Source organism: Meleagris gallopavo, chromosome 1 (genome assembly GCF_000146605.3).
Source record: "Meleagris gallopavo isolate NT-WF06-2002-E0010 breed Aviagen turkey brand Nicholas breeding stock chromosome 1, Turkey_5.1, whole genome shotgun sequence".
Taxonomy (NCBI): Eukaryota; Metazoa; Chordata; class Aves; order Galliformes; family Phasianidae; genus Meleagris; species Meleagris gallopavo.
The window spans coordinates 27888530-27900818 of NC_015011.2; the positions used below are offsets into that span (position 1 = coordinate 27888530).

Sequence of the window (12289 nt, forward strand, 5' to 3'; positions counted from 1 at the left end):
TTTTAAGAATTTTGAGAGTGAAAGTATTGATTTAAAATTACTTTATGCCTGTGGTGCTTGTGGTCCAAGTATTATTACTTTTCTGATAAGGAGAAACTGTGAATGCATACAGACACTGGCTGTGCTGATGGATTATCCTAGACAGTCTGTAACAACAGTGAAAAAATAATTTGATTTCCACTTGCAGAACTGTACCATTGCAACATAGGAATGAAATGGACTTTCTTTTAAAACTTAGTAAATACATACTTGCTCACGGACTTGTAGAACTTCTGGATTTAGAAGATTCACTAAAAGCTTATTCACTGAGTCAAAAATGACCTACCTGAATAATCAGATGTCACTACAGAATGTTTTCTATTCTTTGAGACTGATTCGTAATTTGGAATAGGCTGTACTTGCAGAATTCCAGTAAGAATTTTGGATTTACCATAACATAGACTTTTGCGCAGCACGGCTCCTGAACCAAAGTATTCCTTTATTGTTATGGTCCTCTGTTTTATTCACTGAAAGCCATTGATTGGTGCTGCCTAAAAATGGAGTAAAATAACTCAAATGTGTTGCAAAAAAGTAATAATAGTAAAGGGCGGGTGGGGGGAAGTATGGGGTGAGGGAGCAGCTCTTTATATGGACATTAAGTAGTTCTGTGAATTTCCCCGTTCTCTTTGCAGTATGTAATTTTACCTACAACTTAATGTCTGTTTGAAATCTGGTCTGTGAAGATATGTAATGGCATTTTCTATCCGGACGTATTTCTGATACAATGTATTAAGGTAAGTAAATGAAAACCCTCTGTCAGCAAAAAAGGTAAAATATACTTGTTAACAATGCCATTACCTTCCTGGTTTCTGAAGTGGATAAACCTATTTTCAAGAACATCTTATTTTTTCCTCCATTTTGATGGGAAAGGATTTTCTGTTACTTTAGGAGGCAAGAAAATGGTCCATGAGTAAAATGCAATGCTAAATCTTCACACATTTTCAAATAGTAGGTTAAAACATGGCCCTGTGCCGCAAGTCTAGCTGTGGCCAGGTCTGATGATGAGGTAACATTCCTATCAGCGTGTGACTTCAGGGAAAGATGAGTTATTCGTTTATATATACAAACCAAAAGAGTTGAAATAATTTGCAGTCATCAAAGGCTGACTTTCCCAGTCCAGTTAGAGAAATAGGAGAAGATCACTGGAGAGAAGGGCTAGCATAGCTCATTGGAACTGGGAGTTTTACTAATGGGAAGAGGTGTTCAGTGCAGGTTGGAAAGTAAACTAGGGGAGCATATGATCAATGGATGTTAAAGCTTTAACAGACCGTTCACAGATCAGTACTATATCGTGATAGTGAATGATGTTATATATTGGATAAAGTAATGCATCAGTTTTAGTCATGCCCTTAAAAGCCCCTCGAAGGGAAGAACAAAGTCCACTTGTAGTATTATTTGATTACTGTATATTTTATAAGCTCATCAATCTCTGAACCTTAAGGCTGCATTTGTTACATGCATGTGAGATCTGCCCTTTTAGAGAGAAATTCTGCGTTTGTTGCTTTCACAAACTGCTGGAAATGCGTTGATTCCCAAGTTTTAGTCTTTTGGAAGCCAGGGCTGCAGACTCTCTTGTGCAAGTAAAACCCATTCTATATATGGAGAACACACTGAATTTGTATGTCAGGTAGCTATTTTACAATTCTATACATGGTATACAATTTGGTAGTCAAGAAGTGCTTAAAATGGGCTGTACTTAAATATAGAAATTATATGTAAATGATATTCCTCCTCCTCCAAATAAAAAGCTAAGTAACTTACGGATCCCCCACGATAATAATAGTACCTGTGAGCTCACATCATACTCTCCTAATGAAAGGAGGAGGCTGTGTTCCTGCAGAGCAACTCCCTTGCTTCAGGAGCCCATCCAAGGAGCTGTGCCTGCTGGGGCATAGAGCTGCAGCAAGGCTGCCCTTCCAGCTGCTCCAGCCTCTCCAGTCATGCTGAGCCAGATCCAAGGCAGCTTTGCTGAGTGGGAGGCAAATTGCAGATAACAGACTGGAACAGTTGGCAGCTTGAGCCTCTGAGGGGCAAGATCATTCCTTCCTTCCTTCTCAAACTGCTGTGAAAGGGGTACGATGTGTCTGCTGCTTGTTCCCATGGGTGGAGTTCTAGAAAAGAAAACAAAATCCTTACGGTATCCCATTGCCCTCTGAGGTGGGAAGACGGTGACTCTCTTTTTGACTTGCTGTTCTGTAAAGAACATCATTTTAATGGTGTAACAGATGTTAAAGCAAAACTTCTAAGTAGTTTATTCTTCTGAGATTGGGAAAAACCATGAAGAAAATAGCTTATCACTGTTTTTGTTGTTGTTGTTTTAAACTCATTTTTGTATGTGTCCATATTTCATCATCTGTTATTCTACAGAAATGAGGAAATGGTATCTTCTATCTCCATGCAGAAGCCATGCCACCAAGGAGAAAATGCTGAAGGTTTAGTCCTGCTTTATGTAAAGGAGCAAATGCTGCCATGCAGTTTTTCTCCAGCTGTGATTATAGAGAGAATTGTGCTGTGTCAGTGCCTGAGAGAGCCCAGTCCTTTCCTATGATAGGCATTCTCTGTGAGAACCTATTGAGAGCAGTCCTTGGGAGACTCAGGTGGATAAACTTAGTTTCTAGGTGCCAGTCAAGATGCAGTCATATTTAGAGCAGAGAGCTGCTAAATTTGTTCCAACAGTTTCAGGAAGGGGAGACAGCTCAAGGGCCTCAAGTCAAATTAGAGACACTACTGAGTTAGTTGCTTCTGGGTATAGTGGCAAATGAGATCGGACAGAGGAACTGAGATTTGGTCCAGTTCCAGCCAGCTCCCTCTTTGGGCACTAATATGTATGTACATTGCAGGCAGAAGTTGAAATAATGTCCTTTATACCAAGAGAAGCCTTTAGAAAGTTGAAGCACCCTGAAAAGATGTTTGCAACAAAATACGACTCGCTATATTTTTTTCTTTTACTTGAGCATAGACCCACTGTCAGCACTACTGATACATACCACCCGCTGTGCTCAAATCCACTGTTTGGTCTCTAGAAATGTTCTGCAAGCATGTATGAATTTCAGTGGGTACCATTTTTTCCATATGGTGCCTTTGCTTCATATGCACTTCCATGTCAGATGCTGTTTTGTCAGACTTTTATTCTGCTGCCATCTACTGCATGGAAACAAAATGGAATGGAATGTTGGTGGGGAGGCTCAGCCTCTACTGTCATATACCAACATCTGCCTCTGACATTGTGGGTCAACAGAATAGAAGAGGAGGCAATACTTTTGGAGCAGTCATTGTATGTATTTTTCCTTCCTAGAACCAAGATTCTAATTATCGTCTTCTGGCTGTAATCGTCCTCCTTTTATTCTCTTTCCATTCTCTCTCTCTCTGGCTTCATTCAATCTTTTTTAATTTAAGATGGTTTTAGTTTAGGATTTCAGTGATTTCTCCCATCGTTGCAGTGTGCCATCAGCTAATCAGTTCTTTTGCTGATGCTGTGAGGGGTTTTCTGTGTGCTGATAAATTTCCCTGTCCTGCAGCTTATAAGCTGCACGTTTGTCTATATGTGTAGTGTGTCTCAGTGGTCCTGTGTTTAAATGGCCTTAGGCATCCAGTGGTCAGGGATACCCCTTGTGCACAAAGGAAGGGAAAAGCAGTTCCCTCATGGAAAAAAAAGAGAGAATAATGCTGGAGAAAATCTTAACGCTGTGAACCTCACTGTGTAACAGCCTCATCAAATGTAATATGAAAGGAGGAAAAGAAGCCCATTCACTTGTGTCTCTGACAATGCCAAGCTGTATGTGCTATAGCTGCTAAAATAATAAAGTGAATGAACCTTGAGTTGTTTGAAGAGGACTCCTCTCAGTCTGGAGTCACTGCTGAGAAGTCTTGCTCTCCTTGACAACAGCTCTGTGTGCTAAACAGCTTAAATGCTGTACGTGTGGGAAAGGTCTCTCTCCATCAGCTTCAGTGAAGTCGTAGAGTCATAGAACAGTTTTAGCCCTTTTGTCTTACTTTAGTGTCTGCATTCCCTATGTATTTCCAATACTATATATTTTTTATATTGACTTAATTTTGACACAAAGCAATCAGTTTTTGCTATCAATCTATGTTGAGCGTTGTGAAAGCATTTTGCTGTATTGTGCGTATTGAGAGATATTGATTTCATACTAGCACTTCCTAGTCACTCTTCAGAATTCATCTCCCATCCCAAGTATTTGGAAGCTTTTTGAGAGTGGGGTGCACAGATAGTAGTTAACATTCTATGTTTTGACATAGCTGGATAGCTTTATTATGTTAGCATGCCTCTTCTATCTTTAGGCTTAGATTATTTGATGTTAGACAATTCAAATCTACTGCTCCTTTTCTTCCTGCAATATTTTAGACAGGCCTTGGTTGACCTAACTGCCAAAGTTTAAGCATTTTGGGATCACACGCCCCATGCATGGTGCTCCTGAACCGTTCTATCTTTCTAGAGTTTTAGACCCCACACCTTTTAAATGCTAGGATAAGGTTAACTATCAAGCTACTTGAAAATACTCAGCTGAGCTCAACACTAACTAAACTTTGGTATGACTGTAACCTTAGAATTTGTTTGTTTGTTTTTTTCCTGAGTATTATCATATGTCGTGAAAGAGTTTGAGGCCATTTGGAAGGGAAAACCAAAAATGCATAAAAAGGGAGATAAATGAGAAGTCAGCATCATCAAGCAATTGCTTAATATTTTTTTAAATCTGTTTTTTCTTTTTATCTTTTTAACAGTGGGTCCCAAACAAGGAATTGTGCACTACATATGTGCATTGCAGATATTTTTAGCTTAAAGAGCTCAATAGGTTAAAAAGTAGCTTTGTTAACATGTAAATTGTTCAGTAAGACATTCCTAATGGCTATATTAGTTTAAAGGCTTCCTGAGACTAAAATGGTAATAAGATGTAAAACAAGATGCCATCGGTAATATTATGATTACTGAAAAGTGTATGTAAATCAGTGAGCATTTTTAGAGGCATTTCTGTCAAAGAAAAAACTTGCTGTTATGACTGAAAGCTTTCTCATAATAAAAATGTATTGTGGGGTAAGAAAGCCAGCTCATAGGGTTCTTTTTAAATCCCCACCTTAAAGAGTCTGTTTTCATAGCTGCCATCCTGACAAAGCCAAGTGACAGATTTTTGCTGTGGGTTTTGAGCTTACCATTAAATATAGTCTTTTTTTTTTTTTTTTAATGTTTTGAGTAGCCCACTGAGTAGCTACTGTCTGAAGAGTACGAATCACAGTGGGGAGCTGAAAGGGAATGGGCCTTCAGAACATTTAGTGTTTAATGGGGCTACAGCTGTAGTGAAGCAGTGTGCAGAAATAATTCTGATTAGGTTTGGTCAATCAGACAACAAAATCAGACCTGCCCCTTCATCATTCAGCTCTAGAAATTAAGAAAATAACTTCTGCTAAAGTCCAGTTAAAAAGAGAATGTTTGTTCAATCAGTTATATTTTAGCTATTTTTGATGAAATGTGCTGTCAGAGGCGAGCAAACAGTTAAGCTACTCAGTAAGAGAAGTTGCCTTTTTTATTTGGGGCTTCATTTTTGGAGGGAATGATTGAAGGTATGAAAATAAAAATGCGAATAACATTGCAACTTATTTGTGGCATAGTAAGTAGTTTATTATTTACTGTTTCACACCAGTGTTTTCATTAGAAAATACAGTTATAAATGTGCAATTAAAAAGTTATGTCTTCAAATGGCAGAGGAGCCAATTACTCTTAAATAACTTTGAATGGTGTTCCCTAATGAGCACTGTATTATCTGATGACAAACCTTCACATCAAAACCAAATTGCCTGTAACTGTAACTCCTGTTTTTCCAAGATTTTGCCTTCTCAGTGGAGTTCTTCATATCTCCAGGAGCATGGGATGTGCCTGAAGTGGGAACTCAATTAAGATACTCTGATTTCATTTCATTATGTTTAGGTGTTCAGGTGGTTGTAGCTGTTACGAACCTTACTGGCAACTTGCTTTGAAGTAGATTCTTCTGTAGAGATTGTGCTTTTGTGAAGGAAAGCATTGTTCTAAGCAAGTCTTGAAATCGGAGTAGGTTTCAAAGCAGCAGATGAAGTTATTGTTCGGAGCTAATGCTGGTGCTAATAAATGCTGACAGGATTCCAAGGCTGCTCCCTAGAAAAGCTGCAACTCTCTTGAAGTTAGAAACATTTCACATTTTAACTAGACTTAGAAACTTTTTAAAAGTTTCTTTCTTTAGCAGTTGATAAAAGGCGCTTTCTATTACCAGCATTGCTCCAGGGTGGTTCTTTGGAAAGCAGAAGTGGTCCAGAGATTGGTGTGATGTGTGAAGTTGGTGGCCTCCTTCTAACGCGTTTTCCTTTGTTTCCTGATATGTGTATACTTTCTTTCTCATGGAATTTCACCTGTCACCATATATTGGTTGGTATCAGTGGAGAGCAGAGGGCTGCCTAGTGGCAAGCTGTCTAGTCAAAAGGATGGACTAGAGAAGTGGAATAAGGGAATTCCCAAGCAGTTATTTAGAGGAAATTCTGCATAAGGTGCAATCTAGATCAAAATTGTTGTCAGTTTTATATAAATATATATGTATTTATTTTCATAGATAGAAGAAGCCAATTACTTTTAAACAGAAAAAAAATGCCCCGATACAGTGAGAATCATTTCATTGAAAGGCTCATGCAGCTAAGCAGATTTAGCTCTGCTTTTAAATAAATACAGGGAAATGTTTAACCCCCTTTGTATGGCCACAAAGCCTGTGCTGATCACACAGAAGCATGGGAGGTCGAGGACAAAGCCATTGGCTGCTGGAAAGGGCTTTTTGTGCGTGCTTCTGCACAGTGCTGTGACTGTGGGGCTTAGCAGCAGACTTGTCAAGATTACAATGTGGAGGGGAGCGTGTTACAAATCCCTATCTCTCACTAACAAAACAAAAGAAAGAAGATAAAAAAAAAATAATAATAAAGAGGAGGTCTGTATAGCTATATGCACAAGGTAATGGCTGATTTCCCTTTTCTATTCTGATTCTTCTTGATCTGTTATGTGGTTGAGTTCTGTGTACCTGGGTAGCAGTTAGCTAGATTTATTGAGTAGCAGGAGTGTGGGGAAATGGAATTTAAACTTCGGATGCAAGAACAGACGTATTCTGTGTAACTTATTGAAACATTTAATTTTGGTTAGCTGTCTAAGAATTGAAATGAATACTATATAATTTATTTCCATGGAGGAAGGCTGCAACTTTGCAACATATTAAAGATGAGAACAAACATAAATTCTGTTTTGACTGTTGTAATATATTGTACTGTTTTGTATAAAATGAACACATTGCTTGGAAAAAATATTAATATAATCTGGGCTGGACTACTTGCTTTAGAATAGGTATTTAGTATGGATGTATCTGTGAAGAATGAAAAATTGAGCAGTTATCTTTGGTGTATTTCCAGGATGTGGATTGTTGGGTTTCTTTGTTTTGTTTTGTTTTTCCCTATTATTACTTTGTCAGAATCATCTGGGGTTGAGCACTGCCAGAAATAAGATAGATATGACAGAAAGATGAATCACTGCCCTCATCAACCACCAGGGTAGTTTCTCCTCTTCCGAGGGCTCCTCATCACTCCTTAATTCTGAAAGAAGAAATGACATGAGGGTGAATGCTAGATCTCTGCAATATTGAATAGCATAAACCAGAGCTTAAATACATTAAATATATTTTAATGTCATAAAGCAAATATTTTTCCAGGTCCTCAAAATGTTGCATTAAATATTTTCCTACAGTGTTGTCAAGTAAAAGAAAGCTGAATTATATATGTGTGTGTGGGTGGTATTAGTTTAAAAAAAAAACGGTGTATTGTCCCATTTTACTGTTATTTTTTAAGGTTATGTTAAGAAGATAAGAACGTTCTACCTTTTGATGAATTTTGTATGGAATACATTTTACCTAAAACCATTTGGCTAGTCCGATTATAAAATAAAAATGGAATTTTTGCATTTTGATTTCTTAAGAATTTGAACTTTTTTTTGCATATTTTTTATTGCAATGAATACTTTCTCATTCTAAATTGTATTTACCTAAAATCTATCAATGTTGTTAGTTTTACTGCTTTAAAAACATCTAAACTATATAAATTTTAGTTCTTTCACAAAATTTTAAATGAGTAAGTACACAGTAAGGATTATGATTTGATGTGTAGAAGTAAAGAGTAGATTTTATATTTCTTCAACTTCTTTCACCCAATAAGTGATAAATTAGTTTCTTCAACTTATTTCACCCAATCTGTAGACTTCTTTATATAAATATAAATATATAAATATATATAAAACAGTTTAGAATTGTTTTTACACCATGTTCTTAACCCTTTTTTTTTTTTTCCTTGTTTTATTCATGCTGTCTTACTCATGACTGCTCTGCTATGGTAGAAATGCTCCTCTTTCTTTGGAAGGAAAATACTTAGTTATCCATTTTCTGTATGTGAAGTTGTATGCAGAAGCTGTCCTGAGTCTATTGTCATGCTTAACTTTTAAACATAATCCTTGAGGCTACAGCTGTTTTTACTGGTGGTAACAGCCAAATAGGGACAAATTCCTGTCATTCTATAAGATAATTGGCAAGTCTCTTGTAAAACAGACTGGCCATATATCACCTAATGTAATCTGAGTTTCATCTGGGTACCGTGATGTGTCTGTGGCCCCAGTATAGAGCTAATTGGTGTTGTAGTTCACAGCATCTCAAGGGAGTTGCATGGCAGTCCACCAAAGCCATGAGTTTATAGCATAGCAATGTGGGAGCACTGGGAGTGTTTGGGGATGCATTGACTTGCAGGGACTGTCTGTAGTGGAAAGCCAAAACTGGTGTGAGCTCAGCCCTGTGGATGTGGCCCCTAGGATGGACTGTTCCCTTAGATGTGGGTGATCTGGTGAGACAAAGCAGCTGGGAGGCAGTTGAGTGGCAGGACAGATGTATCCATCATCTTTATGTAGGAAGGATATGTGTGATTATGGTCATACTCAAGGGTTTTGGTCAATTAGGAATTGCATATAACAGTTCTGAATGCAGTTTCAATGCTGACTTTGGCTAACTGAGGTCCTGTTAGTAGGTGACAGGCTGGTCCCTGTGGGAAATGTGGGTGCAATGTAGGGAGGGATTTGATTGCCTAAGTAAAGATAAAGGCGATGAAGTGATTTTCACCTCAGTGAAATAAAAGATAGATGCCAAACTTCAAAAGTTACAAAGACAATGTATTCTTCCCTGTGCTTTATTATGTAAGAGCAACAAGTTGATTAGAAAGAGTAGAATAGGAAGCAATGTATGAGAAGAGTGCTCTTTTCTACTGAAAGGAACATATACAAGAGAGGTCTACTCAACAGTTAGAACTTTACTGGGTTACAGTAATAATAAATAATACACAGAAGGAAATTGTTAGACAGCATTATCAAATTGACAGGAAAATGATATTACCAGGTCACTAATTTTTGCATTTTCTCCTATTTCATTGTACAAAATAGTGCTGATCTGCTGTTGAAAGTAAATGATAAACTTTTCTACTGATAAAGTTTATATTTTAATGTGTGCTGTATAAAATACTGAGTAGCTTCACTGCAGTGATACTTGTCTGTTGCTTCTGGTGTTTCATTTCATCATCGATTCACTGAAATCAGGACTGTGTTTCTTTCAAACATAGCTTAATTTGCAGATAAGCAATGTACTGTAAAGCTAAAGGGCTGCAATGGAAATCCCCAGCTCAACATTTTTTGAGGCTCATTTTCAAAATTTATATTCTTTGAACCTTGCTCTCTTGAAAGTTCTACTCCATATATACTTAACTGAAATATAAGCAACCTTCTTCTCAACAAAAGCTCAAATATATCTAAAATGGGGCATTAAAGTAACAAAGATTTGAGAGAAGAAAGGAACTGCTTGTAGAGTTCTCATGAATAAATGAGGAAGATTGTATCTGAATTCACAACAAGCTTTCTCCTGCTGTGTTCTCTTTCCTTGTGTTGTACTTCTAATTTACTGTCTCATCCTTCATCAAATAGGTGGCATCTTTGTACATGGTAGAGGGGTTGGAACTAGTTGATCTTTGAGGTCCCTTCTAACCCAAGCCCTGTGATATTCTCCTAGAATGCATGAGATCGAAAGAACAGCTTACAAATAATGTAAGCCCAGATCTCTGGCAAGAGCTATGACCAAAACTTTTCCCTGAAGTAGAAGCTTGCTGACAGTGCTGCTGTGACCTTCCAGTAGATGTCTTAGGTGGTTAAACATTTGTATCCTGAAGAACACTGCAGCATTTGATCTTGAAGTGAGTACTCAGTATGACTTAAGTTAGATTACTGAAATTCACGAAGGTATGGTGAGACTTTTCTACTGGCTTAGTCAGCCTTTGTGCAACAGTGGGTGTTTTTCACTGGATTCAGAGAAAACCTAGATACAGAAAACGTTGGATATTTAAATGGGTGATCTGGTTTGAGCTGATGGATCTAGCTGTGTTATTTTGTAGAGCCAAATGAGAAAAATAATTTTGAAAGCTATGGAGTAGTTGTTTTTTTTTTTTCTTTCTGATGCCTCCCATTTTTCCTTCAGACTGACATAGGTAAGTTAGCTGCTAGTAAAATAACATTTCACTTAGCTCACATAAACCATAAAGGATTTAGCACTGCACCTTTATGAGGACATATCTGGTGTATTTGTTATATTTTAACAGCAAGTGTAGTTTTTGGCCTGTGTAATAATTCACATTCTACATCATTTTTTGCAGGCAAGGCAGTAAGGCAAAAGACCAGCTATACAACAGAGAAGAGAAAGTAAATACACAGATCATCTTGCTTAGAAGTTTTTCTGCACAAAGGTAAGAACTTTTTCCTTCAAATTTTAATCTCTAAATTTAGAGGAAAAAAGCTACTGACATTATGTTTAAAGTTTCTTTTAAAAACAGTCACAGTTGTTATATAATGCACTTTGTGTTTTACTGCATTTCCATGTTTGTTTGGGTTACCAGATTGTAAATAATATAAATTTTAAAATGTCAGCACAGTTTTTACCTGAACTGCTCAAATCAAATATATTAACTGGAAAAACAGCTGAATTATTTCATAGCTTCATATAATTGAAGGTAGGCTTAATCATCTTTGATGTTCCCTGCTGGAGAGAACAGGTGTCGTGACAAGCCATCTAGTAAACAAATCAGTCTGAGAAACAGAATTTAAGAGAGACTTAAAGTATTTTTGTACCAAAGATATTTTCTTTCTAGCGTAGGCCATAAATATTTACAAATATTTGGTGATAGGGATATTCTGAATTCTTCAGTCTCACAGTTTTTTTCCTAAGATTAAAATGCCAGTTTTGGAAGTTTTCGAAATAAGCTTTGATTATTTTTTCCCTTCAATCTCAGCCCCTTCCTGATCTTGTATTTGAATTGCATAAGTCTTTCCGCATGAGAACAGAGGTAGCCTTACTTGAAGTTACTAGTTACTGAATAGTCATCTGTGTTTAGTATCTGAATTTATTGAATAAAAAAATCTGATTTTGTGTCTTGAATATGGTATTGTATACACTGGAACAGACCTTTTATCTTCAATAGTGTGTAGGCGTGGACGGCTGCAGTATTTTAGGCCTCATTTGTGTATTCAAGCTGACAGCCTCTGACAGCCTCAGTCCATGCTTTAAAACAGAAAAGTAGGTAGACGCTGAAACTGTGTACTGGTTTTGTTTCTAAAAGTAACATTAGTATATCCTTTCCTTCCAACAAAGATTTTTTTTCTGCTTCAGGGATCTCTTCTGAAATGGTTTGTGTGTTAGTCACTCAAGAGTTAATGTTGCTTTGCGTAAAGAGGACTGTTACTGTAAGGTTTTGAAACTAGACTTTGAAACCATTGAAGATTCTGAAAGGCTTTTTGGATGGTAATCAAGGAAGTTCTAAGGTTCTTTTGGCTTTCCTGCTGGCTGCTTTCGCTCCCCAAGATCCTGGCACCCTATCCCTGTGCCCTCATTGCCTCCATAGCTCTAGTTCCTGGGTCAGGGAATGCCACCGTACAATGGCCCCCTGGAGCTACTTGGATGAGTGACAACCAGCCAGCTCCAGAGTGACAAGTGTTTGAATGTCTAATTGGGTCAGTGCACAGGTGCTTGCTCCTCGTGAGTGAGATGTTCTAGCTTTCCTCTGTGACGTTTCCTTGGTTCCTCTCATTTTTCCAACAGTTGTGAAGCGAAATTTTCAATACTTTGTTGCAACAGAACGGACATTAGGAAAGTGAAAGGATGATTTT

The 12289-nt window shown here is 37.5% G+C and overlaps 1 protein-coding gene across 1 annotated transcript in view; it reads left to right on the forward strand.

The window, feature by feature from the left end:
• Positions 1–685: 685 nt before the first annotated feature.
• The window catches only part of NRCAM (neuronal cell adhesion molecule), a 110475-nt gene continuing 98871 nt past the window's right edge, over positions 686–12289 (forward strand). Inside the window, 2 exon segments of the mRNA XM_019612653.2 lie at positions 686–773; positions 10783–10872. The gene's annotated coding sequence lies outside the window, so the exon portion shown is untranslated.